Raw genomic sequence first — 6,621 nt, 5'->3', positions numbered from 1 at the left:
CAACTAATTAATAGCAATCATACTCCAGAAAGAAATTGCAAAGTTGTTATTTATGCTATAGAAGCAACAGACTTTGTATCCCTAGAGCTTTTAATAAAATATGTCACTCTTTGGCTGGCCTGATGTTGGAATCTGACTACTATGACAAACTGTATGAACTACACCCAAGCAAAAATTTGCATTTTTAAGTTCTCTGTGTTTACAAATTTAATTGCAGTTCACACAAATGCTTCTCCAGAATTGCACATTCTTCCATTAAAATCCCTTGTCTATGGCTCAGGAAATTTCTCTTAGAAGTTTTCACGTTACTTTCAAGGCACTAGCAAATCTTTCTGATACAAAAAAAAAAGTTGGGGGGAGCCATGAAAGAATTCCAACACATAGGCAAAAACTTAACTTAAGGAATTCCACACTGCTAGGCTACAGAGAGAGGGCAGAGTGCTGATAATGATCTTAACTCTGGGTAACAAACTTATGGTCTGTTGTTGGGTTGGACCCACTTATTTAGTAGCACACTTTTGCTAGGAATCATGTTGGTAACTTTCCAGGCTTGTGCCTTACTCTTCCAAGGAAAGCACATTTAGTTGGCTCACAGAATTAGTTCCTGAAGAAGTTTTCCATTCAGAAGGGCAAGGTTGCTATTTCCTTTGTTTGTAATTCAAGATTGTAGCACTGTATGTGCTACAGGATAGCTACTGTGAAATAGATCAGGAAATTTAATTTCTTTCTTAGTATGGGAAAGTGACCCAACAACTGTATGATTCTGAACTTAATATCTTTCTGGTATAATACCATAAGGCTTCATATGCAATACAAGTAAAAAAATATGCAAAATATATGTTCTGTTAATTTTACTACTGAAAAAAAGAGTGTGAGGAAGCAGTTACCTGGTGTGCATAGGCCTCAGGTGTCTCTTAGTGAACAGATTTTATTTTCTTGAGCTCAAAAGCAGAACAAAGATGGTAGTGGAAGCATCATTTATAGCGTCTGTGACTGGAGGCTAAAGAAAGTTGTCAAGTCTTCAACTTCACTTTTACTCCCACTCCCTAAGGGTAAGCCTCTGCAGATTTCTTTCCTTCCAGTTGGGAGGAGGGGAGTTCATCTATGTTCTCTCACAATTTGAAACATGCTGTGGAAGGATTCTCTGGATTCTCTATTTCAGGAAGCTGATATATAATTCATCTGCTAAATTTCATTTATTAGGATAAAGAAGCTCATATTCTGAAAAAGAAATACTGAAGCCTGTAGAAAAAAAATTAAACCTGTAAAAAAATTGTGTCAATTTACCACATGCATTGAGTTTTATAGTTGCATCTGCTTTTCATTTCAACTACTGACTACAGTTGTCATCCACACCACTCCGACAGCTCCACCTACAACTAATTACCCTGTGCGTTGCTGACTCCTTTTGGCTGCTGCTCTGTTGGACGTGATTCTTAAACACCACTGTTATTGTGTTTCTTCCCTTTCATCTGCTTCTGAACTTTCTCTAGTACCTTTTCTAGTAGCCCTGATTAGAGTAGGGTGAGGAAAAGTTTACTCAATACAGTTATGCCAGAGTTCTTAAGCAATATACAAATCATGGAAATGGATTTGGGCTACTTTTGGGGTGGGGGCTGAATGCTGAGCACAAGGAAGAGGGAATGAACAGAGATGAGTGGCGAAGTAAGACCAGAGTTCAGTGGGCAGAACTACAGCACTTAGGTACATCAGAAAGCATGACTGGGAACCTGTTGGTGGAGGAAGCACTCAGAGCTTAGATCTGAGTCCAGAGAGGTGTGGGATGAGATCACGAGGTGAGGAGAAAACAAACTAGGTGAGGTGTCTAGTATAAGAATAAGCACCTAGGAACAAGGATGGTGAAATTCCCAGTGTAGGTGGGACAAAACAGGTAAGGTGAGCCTTGAGTAGTTGACACTAAGCAATAAATTGTGTGTAGTCGTGGCCGAGTGGTTAAGGCGATGGACTAGAAATCCATTGGGGTCTCCCCGCGCAGGTTCGAATCCTGCCGACTACGGCTAGAGCTGAAGAGGCTCTGTGCAATTTTATGGATTACAGGAAGTTCGGCACCAACGTGCGGAAGAACTTCTTCACAGTGAGGGTGACGGAGCTCTGGAACAGGCTGCCCGGGGAGGTTGTGGAGTCTCCTTCTCTGGAGATATTCAAGGCCCGTCTGGACGCCTACCTGGGCAGCCTGCTCTAAGGAACCTGCTCTGGCAGAGGGGTTGGACTTGATGATCTCACGAGGTCCCTTCCAACCCCTACAGTCCTGTGATTCTGTGATACTTGGATCTTGCTTCTGTTTGGCCTAAGGGCATGGTTTCTATAGGAGTTAAAGCACTGGCTATGTGTCCAGTTAATGATTAGTCAGAAATCAGAATTTGTACAATGAAATTAGATTTTAACAGAGGGAACTCCAGCATAAAAATACATCCAGTGTTCTCTCCTCAAACTCAATTGGCTATAAAAGCTGGTTATTACCAATTCCTCCATCTTGGTGAACTAGGATGTTCTGAATTACAACTGGAAAATGTGTAATATAATAGTAATCTTCTGTAGCATTGACCACCCCTCCTCCCCAACAAAATCTGCATTGCTTCTTTAATTAAACAAACAACAACACCCTTTATTTATTTATTCTCTCTTTTCCTCTCAAAATAGTTAATCTGGCACCCTGTGTCAGACACTCCTTGTTGCAGACTGTGTGGTAATAAGCCCTGGTGATAACACACCTCAGTGCAGGGAAATAAAGGTTGCCTCTGGCTGCATTTCAGATGGACTTATAACTTGCAACTGCACTGATACATACATTGCCGTATTAGCTAACCATAGAACCACAGAATATCCCAAATTGGAAGGGATCCACAGGGACCATTGAGTCCCACTCTTGGCTCCACACAGCACAACCCAGAAACCAGACCATGTGCCTGAGAGCATTGTCCAAACACTTCTTGAACTCCAGCAGTTTGGTGCTGTGAGCACTGGCCTGAGGAGCCTGTCCCAGTGCCCGACCACCCCCTGGGTGCAGAACCTTTCCCTAACACCCAGCCTGACCCTCCCCTGTCCCAGCTCCATGCCGTTCCCTCGGGTCCTGTCGCTGTCCCCAGAGAGCAGAGCTCAGCGCCTGCCCCTCCGCTCCCCTCGTGAGGGAGCTGCAGGCTGCCATGAGGCCTCCCCTCAGCCTGCTCTGCTCTGGGCTGAGCAAACCAAGGGACATCAGATGCTCCTCATATGTCTTCTTCACCATCTTCATAGTCCTCCTGTGGAGGCTAATAGTTTTATGTCCTTCTTATATTGAAGTATCCAAACCTGCACACAGTACTGGAGGTGAGGCCACACTGGCGCAGAGCAGAGCAAGGCAATCCCTTCCGTTGACCAGCTAGCCATGCTGTGCCTGATGCACCCCAGGGTACGGTTGGCCCTTTTGGCTGCCAGGGCACACTGCTGGCTCGTGTTCAACTTGCTGTCAACCAAAGCTCCCAGATCCCTTTCCATGGTGCTGCACTCTAGCATCTCGTCCCCCAGCCTGTCCCAGGTGATGAATCTGGCACTTGCTTTTGTAAAACTTCCCATTGTTGGTGATTGCCCAGCACTCTCATTTTTCAAGATCTCTCTGCAAGGCCTCTCTACCCCCGAGGGAGTGAATAGCTTCTCCCAATTTAGTGTTGTCCTTAAACTCAGTCAGTATACCTTCAAGTCCTACATCCAAGTCATTTATGAAAACACACAGAACTGGCCCTAAAATGGAGCCCTGTGGAACCCCACAGGTGACTGGCTGCCAGCCTGATGTAACCCCATTTACTACAACCCTTTAAGCTTGACCCATCAGCCACCTGTTCTCCCATCGCATTATGTACTTGTGTAGTTATATGCTAGACATTTTGTCCAGAAGGATTCTGGGAGAAACAGTACTGAAAGCTTTGCTGAAATCCAGAAAGATTACATCAACTGTTTTCCCTTGGTCAACAGGGTGGGTAACTTTGTCATAAAATTAAATTAGGTTCATTAAAGAGGACTCCACCTCATGAGCCCATGTTGGCTGTGACCAACAACTGCATTGTCCTTCAGGTTTTCAATAACTCAATTGAAATAACTCCATAATATTATCCATAAATTCACCAGGCACTGAAATGAGACTGACAGGCCTGTAATTACCAGAGTCTTCTTTCTTGCCGTTCTTGAAAACTGGAACAAGCTTCTCCAGATTCCCAAGACCATTGAATAGTAATTTACAGAAGTCACAGTGACATCAGCCAGCTCTTTGAGTATCCCGGGATGAATTCCCTTGGGCCCCATACACTTATATGCATCCAGCTGCAGCAGCAAATTCCACATAGGTTTGGGGTCAGCTGGGAGTTTATCATTACTGCAGTCATAGTTCTCCAACTCAGGTCTCCAGGAGTCCCAGAGCTCATCACTGGTGTTGAAGACGGGCAAAAAAGGCATTAAAAGTCTCTGCTTTGTCTACGCCCCTGTTTGTGAGGTGACCACCCTCACCAAGTAACAGACCAATGTTATCTCTGGTTCTCCTTTTGCTGTTAATGTATTAAAAAGTCAACAAACAAACAAACAACTTTTTATTATTCCCACAGTTCTGGCCAGCTTCAACTCTAATTGAGCTTTGTCTGCTCAAATTTTCTCCCTACAATGGCAAACAGTGTTGCTGCAGTCCTCCCACCTTGCCCGGCCTCGCTTCCAGTGCCCATACACTTCCTTTGTCCACCTAGGCTCTAGAAGATTGCCACTCAGCCAAGCTGGCCTTCTTCCCCAGCTGTTAGACCTCTGACATTTTGGAACTGTCTGTTCCCGTGGTCTTAAGTGGTGGTACGAAGCTGAGAAGGACAGTAGAGTGATCCCAACATTGACTGCCACCATAAACTTGAAGAATTAATAAAAACAGGGGAAGTCTGTAGAACTACAGAAGTCTATAGAAGTCTATAGAACCTTCCACTTCTTCTTTAGCATACTTACTATTTTGAAAAACAGAATATACCTTTGATAATGTTAATTTTCATTCAGAAAGAGTGAACAGCTGTCATGATCTGCTGATCTCATCTCCTGTATAATAAGTCAGGAAAAAATATTTCAACTCAAGTAGTAAAGAACAGAAAGCTAAGTTATTTTGTTTCACAAAATTATTTATATCTGTGGAAACTGGTATAGATGGTGGTGTTTCAGTCTCTTGTTTCAGTAATTTGGAAGCCTGGGAAATGCACATTGTCCTTGATGGAGAAAAACGGATAAAAATCAAGCTAAGGCATGCTTCTCGATGATGCCAAAAGGCAGTCAGTGCAGAAAAATTAAGTCCTTCTTGCTTTTGAGAATCAACATGGTTACAGAATATAGATATCCATACAGACTAGCCTCTACCAGACAATATACGACCAAAAAGTCACTCCAAGAATGGGAAAAATTAAGGCCATTTTACATGACAAAAGCTTTAGATGCAGTAAAAATTACTGTATTTACCATCAAAATACTCCATGTTTACAGTGTCCCTATGAAATGTGTTTCTTTTCACCCTGAACATTTTAGCCATTGATTAAACTTATTAAGTATAAATTTAGTCAGCATTTCTAAGAGTGAATTCTGTCACTTTTACATTGACTTATATGTCCAACATTGGTACAATATGTATCATTACAGTATAAGAGAGACAATTCTGTACAGCACAGGTATATTTTTTCCTCCATTTCAAAGAAAAGGTGAAAGTAAATAAGTAAGCTGCTTTGCAACAGTGTAATAAAAGCTTTTCTGTATCTGACAAGTGCATCATATCTTGAAATAATAGGTTGCTCTGTTCCACAGGAAAACGATGAATTGCCAGCATAAAAATGTAAAGTTTAGACAGCTGGAAGCCTGACACTTGGATTTGTCTCCTGAGCAAGTGAATTGTACGCACAGCCTACCGACACTAGGTGTGTAAATACTTCAGCTACACTACAGATGGAGACAGGCAGGAATGCAAGCTGGCTTTCCTCAGTCCTTTTAAATTGGTTGGAGATAGTTACCACCAAACGAGGTTGTTACACTACCTCCCTGCAAGCATACACCTACCCTGAGCCATGTACTCCTCCTGTCTCTTGCTTATATGAGTGAGCTGCACTCAGAAGAAGTTGTGGCCAAAAAAGATATTCCTGTAGGAAGATCACTGTAGCTCCTACCTCCTTTGCTGTTGGCCATGTAGTCCTGCCTTTCTTCCTTGGTATTCATCAAGGATTTTGCTCAATGAGTTTATCTCATTAATTAATAGAAGATAACTTCTGGTATTTTGCTTCCATGAAACCCCCACTGGAGCTCAAGTAGGCCTACAGCCTTAAAAAAGCCATAAGCCTTCTGAAGCTTACCCCTTCAAGCAGGAGCTATAAGTAACCACATTTACTCAGCTTGATAGTTCATTTGCATTGAGTTCTGTAGCTGAAGCTTTTACACAGACCATGAACCATAAGAGAACAGCAATAGCCCTCCTTTGCTTATCTTCCAGCAAAATATTAAGACAGCTTAATTAACACATATATTTTTGTGTCTGAGTGTGAACAAAACGTCAATGGTCCCCTTGAGGTATGAAGAGTGGAGAGATCTCACCAGCTCACCTAAAGCAGACAGCTGTATCTGGTCAGC

The 6,621-nt window shown here is 42.6% G+C and overlaps 1 non-coding gene across 1 annotated transcript; it reads left to right on the top strand.

Annotated features, from left to right (window-relative positions):
- Nucleotides 1-1,935: 1,935 nt before the first annotated feature.
- Nucleotides 1,936-2,017, top strand: TRNAS-AGA. Its single transcript has one exon. It is a non-coding gene; the product is annotated as a tRNA-Ser (tRNA).
- Nucleotides 2,018-6,621: the final 4,604 nt, after the last annotated feature.

This window comes from Cygnus olor, chromosome Z (genome assembly GCF_009769625.2).
Source record: "Cygnus olor isolate bCygOlo1 chromosome Z, bCygOlo1.pri.v2, whole genome shotgun sequence".
NCBI classification, from domain to species: Eukaryota; Metazoa; Chordata; class Aves; order Anseriformes; family Anatidae; genus Cygnus; species Cygnus olor.
Note: the sequence above shows the minus strand (reverse complement) of the source record. Positions and strands in the feature narration are given on the sequence as shown.